Consider the following 19,262-nt stretch of genomic DNA (forward strand, 5'->3'; position numbering starts at 1 on the left):
AGAACTTTATTCGGGATTCGATCTAGTCCCGGTGCCTTGTCGTCCAGTATTGTCTTCAATAGCTGGAGGACTTCTTCAGTACTTGTGAGCTTTATGCTCGCCCTGTTCACGATCAGTGAGGTTCGCGCCATACCCTCTTGCTCTGGGTATAGTGTTTCCACTATCCTTTTTAGGCTGGCTGGGCATGTCGGTGATGGCCGACTAAATACCCGCAGCCGTTTTGTGACGAGTTTATATGCGAAGCCCCATGGGTTGGAGTATATGCGTTTGTTCTCTTTCGTAGTTTTTTCCAGGGCTCGTCTTTTTTCCCTGAAATATATTTGAAGTGCCTCAAATTCGGGTCTTCCTCTTGAGCGTTGGTATGCGCGTCTTGCCCTGTGGCAGACTTTTCTGGCTTCCGCAATGGATTGGTTCCACCAGTATGCAGGTCTTCTTCTTGATGGAATTTTCCCCCTTCTCTGCACAGATGCATCACAGGCTTCCTTAGTGTATTTTGCGATGTGGTTTGCGCTTTCTTCAGCTGAGCCGCTTGTGGAGAGGTCCTCGAACAACGTCTGTACCATCTCCACGTCTAGCGTTTCTATTTTGTACCCTGGCACGGTCTTTGGAACTCGTGATGGGCCATTTCTAGAAGTTATCGTGCAGATTATTGCGTTGGTTCCCCGGCAATTACGGCGGGGCGATTTTCCCCGGCGTCTTCTGCAATCTCTTCGAGCGCAGATATTGCCTGGGGAAGGCTAAGGCTTGGCGGCAGGTAACAGCTATAGAATGCTATACCATTCACATGGGCCCTAGCGAAGTAACGCTTGCATGTGTTTAATTTCCTTGTGTTTGCTTATTTTTGTATCATAGTGCCATTAATATTTGGTTTTAGTTTAAGGGCCACTTTCTCGAGTTCTGGCTAACATTTCTCGAACAGATACTATACCATATCCTGCCAAGGAAATTTGGTTTATTCGATCGCTAATGTGAGAGCTAGGCTGTCAGACTGTCTCATAAGTATTTTTCGGCTTCATAAAATGACATCTAATTTCAGATTGAAGATATCGGATATAACTTGCAAAAATTGAAGATATTTCTCAGTGTAAAAACTTTTGATATGAATCTTTCCAAATCTTACGATTTATGCATAATTTGATCAACTTAAAGGCGCGACTCTATCGGACGTCGTAGTCCTACAGCTCCCATTCAGCAAAAAAATTGCTAAATTAAATTCTCGTTCTTGTTTTTCTGTCATATCGCAATGAACGTCCCCTTGCCTGATCTGATGACACACGCATAACAAATTAATTATTCAAATAAATACCCATAATTGAGATAAAAATGTCAACAACATCGACTACCAAATACCCGTTTCTCAGCTAAAGAAAGTGTAAGATTGATTGAGATATGCTTGCTTGTAGCTTGCGACACCTAGAGCTATCAAGAGCCACTTAGCGCCACCTAGCCTATAACACATAGTTTCAAGCTAGTCCATAGCGCCCCTAGGGACTTGGTGTTGTGTTAGTAAAAGCACATGCTATCTCGATTGACTTTGGAAAATATTGACTTTTACTTGGTTATAACTTTTTCATGAATGATGCAATTTCAATAATTGTTGGCATGTAGATAGGTATTGATAATATGAGCAAACTCTCATTTAAATTTTTACAAAATATTAAAATGTAAACTATTTTAGTTTAGTCGTTTGTAGGCGTTATAGTGAGCGTGGCACCCTGCTGAAACAAACTTGCGCTGCGCAGGAAGCCCAATAATCTTTCTAGCTCTCATAGTTTCCGAGATCTCAGCGTTCATACGAACATGGCTATATCGACTCTGCGAGTTATCCTGATTAATAATATTTATAATTTATAGGATCTGAAAGGCTTTCTTTTACCAGTTAAATACTTTCCGACGAATTTAGTGGTACAAAAAATTTACGCAAACTCTTAATAATAGTAATATCTTAGTAATACCTTGTCGGCACGGTAGCAGAAATCGACAAAAATTAATTGGAAATATGAGATTTGCCGAGTTCGTCACCTCACCTCGTGCACGTCTTTAAGTGCCGATATTTTCAATTCCATATTATTTGTTAAACTTAATTTGTAAAAAGAAATTTATTTTATATCATAGTTTCAATAATTTTGTTATAGCGTTAAATATAAACATAACTATCATTTAAAATATATGAGTACTATCTTTTACGCCGCAACGCTCGCAACAAATCAGACTCTAAGGTGCTGGTTTAAAAAAACTCTGAGTTCTTACCACTGGTGGGGTAAAACTTCAGAGTGCCTCGAAGGACCAAAAAATGTAAGAACTTTCTAAATGAAAGACGTCCACATTTGTTGAGTTATAATTTGAAACTGATTTTATTTTGTATAAGTTCTAGCTTATAAAGCTAACATGAAATTCTTAAGTCTACTTATCTGTAGACCGACGCGCTGCGGGAATAATGTTGTGACCCGAGCGGGGGATCATTCTAAGTGAGATAGGCGGCATTTCAGCTTCCCGATAGCCCTTATCTCTAAATATATGCTACAACCTCTCACATGAGGTCAAGTACTTATCAAGTGCTGAAAGGGCACAGATATTTTGGTTTACGAGGGCAGTCCGATAAGTACTTAGCCTCACCGCCCGATGGCGTCACTATCGCAAGAGAAATTTACTATCGTGTAGTACATTCTCGTAGGCGGCTACTGTCGAAATTTCAGACAAATCGGACTCGTAGTTTTGTTTTGACTGCGTGTGGAATCGGACGTGTCCGCGGATTTTAGAAAAAAAGAGAAAGAGCAAAATCGGTCTATAATTCAATTCTTGTTTTTGGAAGTGAAATCGCGCAGCGAAATCAAAGAGCGCTTAAATTCTGTGTACCACCGTATAATCCACTCTTCTCCTACAATGGCGACCGTCAAAAATTGGTTTAACGAGTTTCAACGTGGTCGCACGTCGGTTTTTGATGAGCCACGCCCAGGTGCCCCGAAAACGGTTACCACGGAGGATAACGTGACAAAAATCCACGATCTCGTATTGGCAGACCGCCGATTGAAGATACGCGAGATTGCTGCGTGGATCATATCCTGCATGAAATTTTGGGCATGAGAAAGCTGTCACTCCGGCCAACAAACGCAACCGTGAGACCACTTCAGAGCAGTGTTTGACGCTGTTTAAGCGCAATCCGAAGGAGTTTATGCGGCTTTTCGTGACCGTCGACGAAACATGGATCCACTGGTACACACCAGAGACCAAAGAACTGTCGAAACAGTGGACTTCACCCGGCGAACCTGGTCCGAAGAAGGCGAAGACTGTCCGATCAGCCGGAAAGGTGATGGCCACCGTTTTATGAGATTCACAAGGTGTGACTACCTGGAAAAGGGCAAAACGGTCACAGGGCTGTACTATGCCGAATTATTTGTCCGATTCGCCGCCATAGTGCAGAAAATACGGCCCCATTTGGCGAAGAAAAACGTGCTCTTCCATCATGACAACGCACCGGCTCACACTTCCGACCTCGCCAAGGCCAAAGTGGTCGAATTGGGCTACGAACTGCAACCCCATCCACCATATTCTCCAGATTTGGCCCCGTGTGACTTCTTTTTTTTCCAAACTTGAAAAAGTCACTCGCTGGATAGAAATTTGCGTCGACCGAGGAGGTCGTCGCCGCCACAGAGGCCTATTTTGCAGACCTCAAGAAAACGTATTTTTCAGACGGGTTAAAGAAGTTGGAGCATCGCTGGGTCAAGTGTATCGAGCTAAAAGGATATTATGTTAAGAAATAAATCGCCACTTTTCAAAATTTTTGTTTATCTTTTGGAGGCTAAGTATTTATCGGACCACCCTCGTACTAGGAGAGAACACTGAATTCGGATGTATTGTATCCGGTTGTACAAAATCAAAAGGTAAAAAATTAATTGTAACTTCTGCTATGGAAGTAGGAGATTTAGAGAAGTTTTGGGAAATGGAAAATGATAACAATTACATTGAGGAAGAAAAGCATTTCTTAGAGACCAATAAAATAGATAAAAATGGGAGATATGTGGTCAAAATTCCATTTAAAAATGAAAAAGAATTAGGAGACTCCAAAGGGCAAGCAAAAGCGCGATTTTATAACTTAGAAAGAAAAGATAAAAACATTAAACTTAAAGAAAACAAGGAAGAACGCTCGTCGAGTACCTCGACTATCAGATACCCGTTACTCAGCTTAAGAGACCAAAGGGAAATGGAGATATGCAAGCAGCAAAGCGAGATTAAAATTCGCCACCTACCGGCGGTAGACAGATTTAAGCGTTATGAGCGTTAGAGTGCGCGTGCCAAATTTTTTTTTGGATCAATCGATAGGTATTGACGAGACCAATATATTTCAGTTAAAATTTATTCTAGCATCAAAACTGTAGAAGCCACAGTTTTGGGCGGTTTGTGGGCGTTAGAGTGGGTGTGGCACTCTGCTGCGCTGCGTAAGAGGCTCAGGAATCTGCACGCCAAATCTCAATAGCCTTGCTTTTATAGTTTCCGAGATCTCAGCGTTCAGCCGGACAGACGGACATGGCTAGATCGACTCGACTCAAGAATATATATACTTTATGGGGTCGGAAACGCTTCCTTCTGCCTGTTACATACTTTCCGACGAATCTAGTATACCCTTTTACTCTACGAGTATCGGGTATAATTGTATAAAATTCATGCATGGTTGAGACTAAGAATGAAGGAAAATATTATTTACCCCATCAAGAACCTAGTCTTACAACAAAATTAAGGGTAACATTATGTGGGTTTAACCAGGAGTCCAAAAAGATATCTCTAATATCATCGTCAAATGGGGCAAATGGCCAATTGTATTATCGGGGGACATTGAAAAAATGTACCGGCAAATTAACGTGTATAAAGAAGATCAACACTATTTGCACATTGTTTGGAGAGACCCTCCAATCCAAAAACTAAAAGATTATAAACTAACAACAATGGATGACCTTTTGACAGGTGCTAATTCCATACAAGAAGCCAAAGAACACGTTGAAAATATAACCAGTGAACTAGAAAAGGGTTCAACCTTAGGAAACGGATTTCCAATGTCTCAGAGAATAAAGAAAAATAATCCATTAAAACACTGGGTCTTTAATGGGAACCGATTAAAGATGCATTTAAATTCATTTTAATAGTGAATCTGTACTACAATTTTAAACGAATAGTGTTATCGACACTTCCAAAAATCGATGACCCTTTAGGCTGGTTGTCTCCAGTGACCATAATTGGTAAATTATTTATGCAAAAGCAATGGTTAACAGAGCAAAAATGGAATCAGAACTTGTCAGATTCAGATGCCAAATCTCTTGAAAGTATAAGAATCCCAAGGTGGGTTAAACCTCAATATAAAATGCCAGTCCGAATTCATGGGTTCTCTGATGCGTCCGATAAAGCATACGCAGCTGTTGTATATGCTAATATTATCGACGATAATAGCTAGCAAAAGCAAAGTTAATCCGAAGGAAAATCGAAAAACCATTCCTAAATTAGAACTTTGTACAGCACATCTTCTCTCGAAGTTAATTGATAGAGTTAGGACAGCAATTTGAGTTCAAACAAAGGCATATGGCTGGATAGATTCAACAATCACACTTAAAAATGGGAATAACAAAGACAAATTTAATAGACGGCGAACCGACGACATAAGAAAAATTAAGGACATCGAGTTGAGACATGTTCGATCAGAACACAACCCAGCAGGCGTAGCATCAAGGGGAGTAACACCAGAAAAATGACTAGAATGTGAAATTTGGTGGAACGGACCTCAATGGTTGGCCAAGTCGGAAAAATACTAGCCAATAGAAGACGATGTAGATAGTATTATTGTCAGTACTAACTTAACAGAGAACCCGAGCCATTTAATACTATTATTGTTAGAAAGAGTTGTTGCATAAATAAATAATAAATAATTTCCAGCTTATCTAACAGTAAATGAAATAAAGTTAGCAAGCGTTCAGAGATATTTTGCTTAAAGCACCAAAAAGATATTAGAATTAAAAGCAAAATATTAGGATTAAATCCATTTTTGGATAAGGATGGACTATTAAGAGTAGGAGTTAGATTACAGAACACGCAGCGGCTAATTTATCTTATCTGAGTAACGGGTATCTGATAGTCGAGGTACTCGACTATAGCGTTCTTCCTTGTTAAATACTGGGGTAGACTATGCTGGCCCATATCAGATAAGATGCTCAAACAATCGAGGTCAAAAATCTAATAAAAGTTATATTGCGGTATTTGCTGGCATGGCAACGAAGACTATCCATTTAGAAGTTGTTAGCGATTTGACCTCAGATGCCTTTTAAGCTGCGCTAAGGAGATATTTTTCCAAAAGAGAAAAATGTGAGAACATTTTTTCTGATAATGGAACAAATTTTGTGGGTGCCTCCAGAAAATTAAATGAAGATTTTCAGAAAGTACTAAACGAAAATACTAAAATTATTCCCATATTAGAAAAGGAACAAATTCAGTGGCATTTTTACCTCCGGCAGGACCTAATTTTGGAGATATATGGGAGGCTGGGATCTGTAAAATATCACCTTTAAAGAATAACAGGGGACACTAATCTAACTTATGAATTTATGGCAACTCTTTTATGCCAAGTTTAAGCTGTATAAAATTCTATAACTTTGTATACATCCAACACTGATAGGACCACTGTAGGACCTATTGAAACAATTTCCGAGGAAAAACTTGGATAAATGGAAGAATGACTATTTAAACACTCTTCAACAAAGAAATATATGGAAAATAGGTTAGTAGTAGGGAAACGTAGATTCTGGGACAATTAGCATATTAATGGCCCCCAATCCCCCTCCCCCACCTCATTAACGTATGCGGGTTCTGGGACAATTAGCATAATCCAATCAATTAACTGATTTTAATGGGCCTTGAAGTCATAAAAATATCACGATCATGTCTATGAAGACAATATTGATCATGTATCCTTCCCCTCATTATGTGCAATTAATAGTCAGGTAAGAAAGGTGCACGTGAGAAGGGTCGCACAACCATAGTATCCAAAGGGTGTTATCTTAGAGGAACATATCCGATCATGTTGGGGAAAGGTGTGATCACGTACCCTTTTGCCTTATTATCACAGGTGTTGCTGTGCACTTGTGAAAGGTCGCACACCCAAAGTATTCAAAAACGGTTATCTTAGAGGAACATGTCCGATGATGATTGTAAAACTAATTTAGAAATCAAAAGAACCCCAATAAAATAATTCTCACAAGTTAATGATTCTCAGATGTGGAATATTTTCAAACACACATTTTTGTTTCCGCCCCAGAACGTTTAACTGGTAAATTGTCTAAGACTCTCTCCTTTCCACAAATGGGTCATAAACATGTCATAAAAGGGATTCAAGCAAGAGCTACCCGAACATGCGCACCTGTCAATTACCTGACCGCAATAAAAGGGACACATGCACAACCCAGAAGGCGCATGCTTATTGACAAGCGCAATAAAAGGGACACATGCACAACCCAGAAGGCGCACGCTCATTGACAAGATCATGGGCCTCACGCCAACGACCTCACGGCTGACTGCTAGCTCTAATACGTTCCCATAATAGGGGTTGAAATCAAGACCGCGCAACAACTCGCAAGTAGCCGAAATATTTCCCATTCTCCGTACCTGTTATTTTAACTCGAAATAAAAAGTCAGAAGTTTATTTTGTAGCATAAATTATTATTATTGCGAACATTTTTATTATATATAGAAATTAATTTTCTGCGTTGATTCCGGCGATTTGCATAGAAGAAGCAGGCGCCGTTTCCGACTTCATTTTTGGATTACAAAATTTAAAGTGTTAACCATAATTCGTAGTTTTGAGATCATGTCCACCTCGATTCATGAACAAAGTTTTTGTGTTTAGAAGGTATTGAAAATGCTGACCAATTACCTGTCCTTTAAATTGTTCAAATAATTGTTCCTCATGAAATTTCATTTTGTCAATTTTATTTTCTTGTAGGTCTTTACACATCTAGTCTCAACTTTAAAATGATGAAAAAAAAATTTTTTTTATTGTTTTGGAGCTACTGTTAAAAAATGTCAAAATAATGTATGCAAGTCTCGGCTGAGGAACTTGTGAGATGGTTCCAAAGTCGCCTAGCGGGTCGCAGGTTGCGGATAGCGGACGACCTCTCTCGAGGTCAACTGTGAATAAGCTGGTGGGATAAGTCAAACACGGTGCCGTGGACGGAAACCCCAGTAAATAAACAGTCCCGGACAGCCAGCGGGTGTTTTGCAACGAAGCAATACCGACGATGCGAGTTGTTCAGCCGCATCTAAATAGTTGCTTTACACAAACCCACTCCCAACACAACACCTACCCAACTCCCCTCCCAAACAACATCTCACTCCGGGCCGGACTACGGTGTAATACGGACCGTGCCAAGAGTCAGCCTGGCTGGGGGCCCGGATCAAAACTAGCCCAGTCTCAAACGGTGTGCTCAGGGTCATGGCGACCCCCTGTTTTAACTGCCCGGGCGGATTTTTCCCCTTCTCCGCAACTCGTGGGACCAAATTATGGAGCAAATGAAGAAAACAGAAAACACAACAAAAAACACAGAGACGGGTACTCTTAAAAACCCATGGATAAGATGAACACTGGTTCCACCTTCCATACCAGCACGGTCCAGAACGGGCCGCATCCCAAACTGTGAATGATGGGTGGCAGAAAGTCAGCCGCAAACGCCTCCGCTACGTGCGCATCTGCGCCGAAAGCAACGGTAGGCACTGCCAAGGCGCTCGGGCCACCCGCTGGTGCTAAATACACATACGCAGAAAGGCGGACTGCCGCCCAGACTCTGCGCTCACACACCAGGAGCACCGTTGCCACGCCTTCGCCTGAATGGCTAAAGAAGGTAGAGTGGGCAAGGAAGGTGCTCCCAAACTACGGGCAGGAAAAGCCCACTCAAGAGGCGACTCAGGCGAAAAGGCAGCGATCCCTCGAACTACCCGGGCCATCGGCGAAGAGATCTAAGATCCAGCCATCGGTCTCTTTCGCCGAAATCACGAAGAATCGTGTTTTACTTGGCCTGATTGACAGGGGAAATCCGGAGGGCAGGATCCCCAGAAACAAGTGGAAGGCAGTGGAGTACCTTTCCCTCATTTGCCTGCGCATGGTACGAGAGAAGCCAGGCACCTCGCCCTGCTGCATGGACGCGGGCTGGTACTAGGGCAGCGTCAAGGTGGTAGCATGCGACAGTCAGCGGTCGGCTGATATGTACAAAGAGGCGACAAGCAAGCTCGGCGAGGTTTACGAAGGGGCGAACATCGTTGCGCTTGACTGGTGCGATTACCCCAGTAGGCCCCGAGCCAGGATCTGGCTCCCAGCAGCGATCAAGACGCCGGAGGACATCCTCTTCATGCAACCCGCACCTCCCCACGAAGGACTGGAAAGTCGTCAAGGTGGAGGAGCATGAAGGGGATGTCAACCAGGCGGTTTTGGTCCTGAACAAGGAGTCAGTTGCTCCGATCGAGACTGCTCGAGGAGTGCTGAACTTCGGGTTCAGTGCGATACACATCAAAGTGTATAAGGGCGACTCCAACGCCGCTAGCAGCTCTGCCGGCAACCCAGCCGAGCAGGTGCTTGCTGAGGAGTTGGAGGCACCTGGTGGGCCGGTGGACGGCTACTCTACCGATTCGTCGCTAAGCAGAGAGATGCGAGCGCTCGGACCGGCAATCGAGGACGTGGACCTCAGCGACACAGAGGAGGCCGACGTCACTGTGGTGGAGGTTGAAGCTGTAGATGTCATTAAGACTTCTACAAATAAACCTTCACCACAGTAAAGCAGCGTCTGCTGCACTTTTGCTTCGCCTGACAGAAGGCGGAGCCGACCTAGTCCTCGTACAGGAACCTTGGGTTGCAGGAGGCAAGGCTGCTGGACTAGGAACAAAGGAATACAAGCTTATGCTTGACCCCAAAGAAGGTAAAATTCGAACCTGCATATTAGCCAAAAGGCATCTTAGTATATTTCTACTTCGCAATTACAGCAACAGAGACAACACCGCAGTAAGCCTGGAGCTGCAGAGTGGCTCCATAAGGGTTCTATCGGCCTATTTGGCCGATAGTCAGAGGACTAGCAGAGGAATGCGAAAAGCTCAACAACGGATTGGTAATAGGCTGTGACGCCAACGCCCATCACACCCAGTGGGGTTGCCCAAACAACAACGACAGAGGTGAGTCTCTTTTTGATTTTATTCTAAATTCGAACCTATTCTTATGCAATAGGGGCAATTCCCCTACTTTCATAACTACAGCTTGCCAAACGATCATAGAACTAACTTTGGTATCAGATTCACTCGTAGGCGCAGTCAAAAACTGGGCAGTCTCTGACGAGCACTTCTTTTCGGACCATAGATTCATAGAAACCGTATTGTCCCTTAATTCGCCCTTGCCGGTCAGCTTCGCCAACCCCAGACGAGCGGACTGGCACAGGTACAAAGAAGTTCTGACAAATATCCTCCCCATGGAACCGTCAGAAAGCATCACAAGCCCACATGAGCTGGACGAAACAGTATACAAATTCACAGAGGCATGCAACACTGCCTTCAAAGGGGCATGCCCCACAGAGAAACCAAGAGGAAGGAAAAAACCCCCCTGGTGGACCCAACAACTATCTATCCTCAGAACCAACTGCAGATGCCTGTTTAACAGAGCAAAGGCGGGAATTGAGGACACCAATTGGCTGAACTACATGTTTGAACTAGCCTCCTACAAAAAGGCCATTAGAAGAGCAAAACGAACGGCATGGCAGACGTTCTGCTCTGACATAGAAAAAACAACTAATGCCGCAAGGCTCAGGAAAATACTCTCTAAGACAGCCGCGCCTTTGGGCTATCTTCAAAAAGCAGATAAATCATGGTCAGACTCCAGTAAAGAGTCCTTGGACCTGCTCCTAGACGCTCACTTCCCGGGGAGCCAACAATCAGGTCATCCACCTGAAAGAGGAGCAGGAGAAAGAATCGAAATAGATCCACTCCTATCAGACCGCAACATGAAATGGTCCATTCATAGTTTCAAACCATACAAATCGCCGGGACCGGACGGGATAACACCGGCTCACATCCAGCAAGCAGGACAAATAGCCATAAACTGGTTGAAAAAAAATCTTCCAATCCATCCTGGCGGTAGGAGAACTACCAACAGCATGGCAAGAAACAAAGGTGGTTTTCATTCCCAAGGCAGGGAAGGCCACTCACACCATAGCAAAGGATTTTAGGCCAATAAGCCTAACATCATTCCTGCTTAAGAGCTTTGAAAGAATGATAAGCCTACACATAAGGGCCACCGTAGACCCGACACAAATATCAGAAACACAACACGCTTACACTAAAGGTAAGTCAACCGAATCGGCGCTACACTTGGTGTTAAACAGCATCGAGAAATCACTCAACATCAAGGAATACACACTGATCGCCTTCCTGGATATAGAGGGAGCCTTCAATAACGTGCTTCCCACCGCTATAGCAGAATCTCTCACAGAACTAGGGGTTGAGCCGGCAATGGTGAGGCTAATGCATAAATTGCTGATAAGCAGAATGGCCACAGCCACACTAGGGACCTCAACCCAGACTAGACTAGTGAACAGAGGCACCCCGCAAGGAGGTGTACTATCACCCCTCTTGTGGAATATCGCAGTAAATAAACTACTGCGGATTCTGGAGGGAGGAGGTTGTAAGGTCGTGGCATACGCAGACGACGTCGCCATCATCTTTAATGGAAAATATCCACAAACACTTTACGATCTTATGACCGCTAAACTTAAAATACTATCGGAATGGACGATAGCGAACGGACTCTGGGTAAATCCCTCGAAAACAGAACTTGTTCTATTTACGAATAGGTACAAAATTCCACAACTTAACACACCCATTTTAAACAATTGTAATCTCTCCTTTAGCGATCACGCCAGGTACTTGGGGTTAGTACTAGATAAACGCCTCAAATGGGGCTTAAACAACCAAGAGAGAACCAAAAAAGCGACCATTGCACTTTACTCCTGTAAAAAAGCAATCGGGCTAAGATGGGGCATGTCCCCAAGAATAGTTAACTGGATATACACAGCGGTAGTCAAGCAAATCCTACTGTACGGAGTGGCTCTGTGGTGGACCGCCTTACACAAACAATGCATACTGACTCCTTTTCGGACCATAGATTCATAGAAACCGTATTGTCCCTTGACTCGCCCTTGCCGGTCAGCTTCGCCAAATATCCTCCCCATGGAACCGTCAGAAAGCATCACAAGCCCACATGAGCTGGACGAAACAGTATACAAATTCACAGAGGCATGCAACACTGCCTTCAAAGTGGCATGCCCCACAGAGAAACCAAGAGGAAGGAAAAAACCCCCCTGGTGGACCCAACAACTATCTATCCTCAGAACCAACTGCAGATGCCTGTTTAACAGAGCAAAGGCAAGAAATGAGGACACCAATTGGCTGAACTACAAGTTTGAACTAGCCTCCTACAAAAAGGCCATTAGAAGAGCAAAACGAACGGCATGGCAGACGTTCTGCTCTGACATAGAAAAAACAACTAATGCCGCAAGGCTCAGGAAAATACTCTCTAAGACAGCCGCGCCTTTGGGCTATCTTCAAAAAGCAGATAAATCATGGTCAGACTCCAGTAAAGAGTCCTTGGACCTGCTCCTAGACGCTCACTTCCCGGGGAGCCAACAAGCAGGTCATCCACCTGAAAGAGGAGCAGGAGAAAGAATCGAAATAGATCCACTCCTATCAGACCGCAACATGAAATGGTCCATTCATAGTTTCAAACCATACAAATCGCCGGGACCGGACGGGATAACACCGGCTCACATCCAGCAAGCAGGACAAATAGCCATAAACTGGTTGAAAAAAAATCTTCCAATCCATCCTGGCGGTAGGAGAACTACCAACAGCATGGCAAGAAACAAAGGTGGTTTTCATTCCCAAGGCAGGGAAGGCCACTCACACCATAGCAAAGGATTTTAGGCCAATAAGCGTAACATCATTCCTGCTTAAGGGCTTTGAAAGAATGATAAGCCTACACATAAGGGCCACCGTAGACCCGACACAAATATCAGAAGCACAACACGCTTACACTAAAGGTAAGTCAACCGAATCGGCGCTACACTTGGTGGTAAACAGCATCGAGAAATCACTCAACATCAAGGAATACACACTGATCGCCTTCCTGGATATAGAGGGAGCCTTCAATAACCTGCTTCCCACCGCTATAACAGAATCTCTCACAGAACTAGGGGTTGAGCCGGCAATGGTGAGGCTAATGCATAAATTGCTGATAAGCAGAATGGCCACAGCCACACTAGGGACCTCAACCCAGACTAGACTAGTGAACAGAGGCACCCCGCAAGGAGGTGTACTATCACCCCTCTTGTGGAATATCGCATTAAATAAACTACTGCGGATTCTGGAGGGAGGAGGTTGTAAGGTCGTGGCATACGCAGACGACGTCGCCATCATCTTTAATGGAAAATATCCACAAACACTTTGCGATCTTATGACCGCTAAACTTAAAATACTATCGGAATGGACGATAGCGAACGGACTCGGGGTAAATCCCTCGAAAACAGAAATTGTTCTTTTTACGAATAGGTACAAAATTCCACAACTTAACCCACCCATTTTAAACAATTGTAATCTCTCCTTTAGCGATCACGACAGGTACTTGGGGTTAGTACTAGATAAACGCCTCAAATGGGGCTTAAACAACCAAGAGAGAACCAAAAAAGCGACCATTGCACTTTACTCCTGTAAAAAATCAATCGGGCTAAGATGGGGCATGTCCCCAAGAATAGTTAACTGGATATACACAGCGGTAGTCAAGCCAATCCTACTGTACGGAGTGGCTCTGTGGTGGACCGCCTTACACAAACAATGCATACTGACTCCTTTTCGGACCATAGATTCATAGAAACCGTATTGTCCCTTGACTCGCCCTTGCCGGTCAGCTTCGCCAACCCCAGACGAGCGGACTGGCCCAGGTACAAAGAAGTTCTGACAAATATCCTCCCCATGGAACCGTCAGAAAGCATCACAAGCCCACATGAGCTGGACGAAACAGTATACAAATTCACAGAGGCATGCAACACTGCCTTCAAAGTGGCATGCCCCACAGAGAAACCAAGAGGAAGGAAAAAACCCCCCTGGTGGACCCAACAACTATCTATCCTCAGAACCAACTGCAGATGCCTGTTTAACAGAGCAAAGGCAAGAAATGAGGACACCAATTGGCTGAACTACAAGTTTGAACTAGCCTCCTACAAAAAGGCCATTAGAAGAGCAAAACGAACGGCATGGCAGACGTTCTGCTCTGACATAGAAAAAACAACTAATGCCGCAAGGCTCAGGAAAATACTCTCTAAGACAGCCGCGCCTTTGGGCTATCTTCAAAAAGCAGATAAATCATGGTCAGACTCCAGTAAAGAGTCCTTGGACCTGCTCCTAGACGCTCACTTCCCGGGGAGCCAACAAGCAGGTCATCCACCTGAAAGAGGAGCAGGAGAAAGAATCGAAATAGATCCACTCCTATCAGACCGCAACATGAAATGGTCCATTCATAGTTTCAAACCATACAAATCGCCGGGACCGGACGGGATAACACCGGCTCACATCCAGCAAGCAGGACAAATAGCCATAAACTGGTTGAAAAAAAATCTTCCAATCCATCCTGGCGGTAGGAGAACTACCAACAGCATGGCAAGAAACAAAGGTGGTTTTCATTCCCAAGGCAGGGAAGGCCACTCACACCATAGCAAAGGATTTTAGGCCAATAAGCGTAACATCATTCCTGCTTAAGGGCTTTGAAAGAATGATAAGCCTACACATAAGGGCCACCGTAGACCCGACACAAATATCAGAAGCACAACACGCTTACACTAAAGGTAAGTCAACCGAATCGGCGCTACACTTGGTGGTAAACAGCATCGAGAAATCACTCAACATCAAGGAATACACACTGATCGCCTTCCTGGATATAGAGGGAGCCTTCAATAACCTGCTTCCCACCGCTATAACAGAATCTCTCACAGAACTAGGGGTTGAGCCGGCAATGGTGAGGCTAATGCATAAATTGCTGATAAGCAGAATGGCCACAGCCACACTAGGGACCTCAACCCAGACTAGACTAGTGAACAGAGGCACCCCGCAAGGAGGTGTACTATCACCCCTCTTGTGGAATATCGCATTAAATAAACTACTGCGGATTCTGGAGGGAGGAGGTTGTAAGGTCGTGGCATACGCAGACGACGTCGCCATCATCTTTAATGGAAAATATCCACAAACACTTTGCGATCTTATGACCGCTAAACTTAAAATACTATCGGAATGGACGATAGCGAACGGACTCGGGGTAAATCCCTCGAAAACAGAAATTGTTCTTTTTACGAATAGGTACAAAATTCCACAACTTAACCCACCCATTTTAAACAATTGTAATCTCTCCTTTAGCGATCACGACAGGTACTTGGGGTTAGTACTAGATAAACGCCTCAAATGGGGCTTAAACAACCAAGAGAGAACCAAAAAAGCGACCATTGCACTTTACTCCTGTAAATCCCTCGAAAACAGAACTTGTTCTATTTACGAATAGGTACAAAATTCCACAACTTAACCCACCCATTTTAAACAATTGTAATCTCTCCTTTAGCGATCACGCCAGGTACTTGGGGTTAGTACTAGATAAACGCCTCAAATGGGGCTTAAACAACCAAGAGAGAACCAAAAAAGCGACCATTGCACTTTACTCCTGTAAAAAAGCAATCGGGCTAAGATGGGGCATGTCCCCAAGAATAGTTAACTGGATATACACAGCGGTAGTCAAGCCAATCCTACTGTACGGAGTGGCTCTGTGGTGGACCGCCTTACACAAACAATGCATACTGACTCCTTTTCGGACCATAGATTCATAGAAACCGTATTGTCCCTTGACTCGCCCTTGCCGGTCAGCTTCGCCAACCCCAGACGAGCGGACTGGCCCAGGTACAAAGAAGTTCTGACAAATATCCTCCCCATGGAACCGTCAGAAAGCATCACAAGCCCACATGAGCTGGACGAAACAGTATACAAATTCACAGAGGCATGCAACACTGCCTTCAAAGTGGCATGCCCCACAGAGAAACCAAGAGGAAGGAAAAAACCCCCCTGGTGGACCCAACAACTATCTATCCTCAGAACCAACTGCAGATGCCTGTTTAACAGAGCAAAGGCAAGAAATGAGGACACCAATTGGCTGAACTACAAGTTTAAACTAGCCTCCTACAAAAAGGCCATTAGAAGAGCAAAACGAACGGCATGGCAGACGTTCTGCTCTGACATAGAAAAAACAACTAATGCCGCAAGGCTCAGGAAAATACTCTCTAAGACAGCCGCGCCTTTGGGCTATCTTCAAAAAGCAGATAAATCATGGTCAGACTCCAGTAAAGAGTCCTTGGACCTGCTCCTAGACGCTCACTTCCCGGGGAGCCAACAAGCAGGTCATCCACCTGAAAGAGGAGCAGGAGAAAGAATCGAAATAGATCCACTCCTATCAGACCGCAACATGAAATGGTCCATTCATAGTTTCAAACCATACAAATCGCCGGGACCGGACGGGATAACACCGGCTCACATCCAGCAAGCAGGACAAATAGCCATAAACTGGTTGAAAAAAAATCTTCCAATCCATCCTGGCGGTAGGAGAACTACCAACAGCATGGCAAGAAACAAAGGTGGTTTTCATTCCCAAGGCAGGGAAGGCCACTCACACCATAGCAAAGGATTTTAGGCCAATAAGCGTAACATCATTCCTGCTTAAGGGCTTTGAAAGAATGATAAGCCTACACATAAGGGCCACCGTAGACCCGACACAAATATCAGAAGCACAACACGCTTACACTAAAGGTAAGTCAACCGAATCGGCGCTACACTTGGTGGTAAACAGCATCGAGAAATCACTCAACATCAAGGAATACACACTGATCGCCTTCCTGGATATAGAGGGAGCCTTCAATAACGTGCTTCCCACCGCTATAACAGAATCTCTCACAGAACTAGGGGTTGAGCCGCCAATGGTGAGGCTAATGCATAAATTGCTGATAAGCAGAATGGCCACAGCCACACTAGGGACCTCAACCCAGACTAGACTAGTGAACAGAGGCACCCCGCAAGGAGGTGTACTATCACCCCTCTTGTGGAATATCGCAGTAAATAAACTACTGCGGATTCTGGAGGGAGGAGGTTGTAAGGTCGTGGCATACGCAGACGACGTCGCCATCATCTTTAATGGAAAATATCCACAAACACTTTGCGATCTTATGACCGCTAAACTTAAAATACTATCGGAATGGACGATAGCGAACGGACTCGGGGTAAATCCCTCGAAAACAGAACTTGTTCTATTTACGAATAGGTACAAAATTCCACAACTTAACCCACCCATTTTAAACAATTGTAATCTCTCCTTTAGCGATCACGCCAGGTACTTGGGGTTAGTACTAGATAAACGCCTCAAATGGGGCTTAAACAACCAAGAGAGAACCCAAAAAGCGACCATTGCACTTTACTCCTGTAAAAAAGCAATCGGGCTAAGATGGGGCATGTCCCCAAGAATAGTTAACTGGATATACACAGCGGTAGTCAAGCCAATCCTACTGTACGGAGTGGCTCTGTGGTGGACCGCCTTACACAAACAATGCATACTGACTCCTCTTATCAAAGTACAGCGAATGGCGGCTTTGTGTATTAGTGGAGCCCTTCGAACCACCCCGAAGAATGAAGCGCTGAATGCGATCTTGAACCTCCCTAGCCTGGACTTAGCAGGCATGGAAAGGGCCAAATCGGCAGCTATTCGACTGAGGGACACAGGGCAGTGGAAAGCCCAATTATATGGCCATGCTACAATTCTCCAGCATGATAAATCGATTCCGAAAATCACGGATCTATGCAAATCTATTCAATATAGTCACACACCCTTTGAGGTCCTGATTCCTGATGGAGAGGAATGGGAACAGGGCCGACCGGGCACGACGGACGCAATCTGTTTCTATACAGATGGCTCCAAATTAGAAGGACATGTCGGCGGAGGTGTATACTCCGAACAATTAGATATCAGGAAGTCATTCAGGCTCCCGGACCACTGTAGCGTCTTTCAGGCGGAGGTCCACGCTATACAAGAAGCACTAACCTGTTTAAGGAACCTTAGCCTCCAGAGAGGACACCTAAACATATATAGTGACAGCCAAGCGGCTATTAAGTCGATCTACTCGACAAACACCAACTCCCGTACAATAGCAGACTGTCGCAGATCTCTCCACGAGATGGCAAATCAGTTTAATATCAGCCTAATATGGGTTCCGGGTCACCGGGACATCGTAGGCAACTGCATAGCGGACGAATTAGCCAGGCAGGGCACCACCAAGCCTCTCCTACCAGGAGAGGAAAATGTCGGTATGCCCATGGCTACTTGCAAGCTAAACATAAAAAACCACTTCAACACACTAGCCAACACCCATTGGCAAAACGCACCACAGTGTCGCATCTCTCACCAGACATGGCCTGTGATAAACAACAAAAAAACCTCGGAGTTCCTCAAGCTCAGCCGCACAGATTGTGGCATGTTGATCCGAGCTCTTACAGGCCACTGGCTTGTTGGCGCGCATGCCGGCAGGCTAAAAGCCCCGCAATATGATTTCTGCAGAAGCTGTAGGGATGAGGAAGAAGTGAAAACGGTAGAACACCTTCTCTGCTTCTGCCCAGCCCTATGCAGACTCAGACTGAAACACTTAGGAAGCCCCTTCATCGACGATCTTACCGAAATATCGAAGATTAATCTCAAAAGCATAAGTGCCTTTATTAAGTCTTCCAGGTGGAAGACATGCCGATCAGCTTAACACAGGCTGAAACTACTAGAAACGGGACCCTAGAGAAGGAAGAAACGAGATCATGCGGTATCACAACGGACCCATTGAGGTCTAAGTGTGTCGGACTATAGTCCGACAGCCGCCCTAACCTAACCTAACCTAACCTAATGTATGCAAGTGACGTATAAGCAAATACCCTGGATACCAAACCCAACATACAACCTGTATATCCCGAGATACCCATTATTCCAATTGTCAATAACATAAGTCCAGAGCCTACTATCGCAGTTATTCAAATCAATCCGACATAAACATTTAATCCCTCAGACACAAGTCTTTCCCACGCCTTCAATCGGCAGCACCAGAATTATAATCACTTCTCACGCCTTAATCGACGACGGTAGACAT

General features: G+C 44.5%; 1 protein-coding gene across 14 annotated transcripts in view; it reads right to left on the bottom strand.

Moving 5' to 3' along the window:
• Nucleotides 1–19,262, bottom strand: part of Myo81F (Myosin 81F) — a 2,624,640-nt gene that overhangs the window by 2,189,396 nt on the left and 415,982 nt on the right. The window lies entirely within an intron of this gene.

Source organism: Drosophila suzukii, chromosome 3, assembly GCF_043229965.1.
Source record: "Drosophila suzukii chromosome 3, CBGP_Dsuzu_IsoJpt1.0, whole genome shotgun sequence".
Taxonomy (NCBI): domain Eukaryota; kingdom Metazoa; phylum Arthropoda; class Insecta; order Diptera; family Drosophilidae; genus Drosophila; species Drosophila suzukii.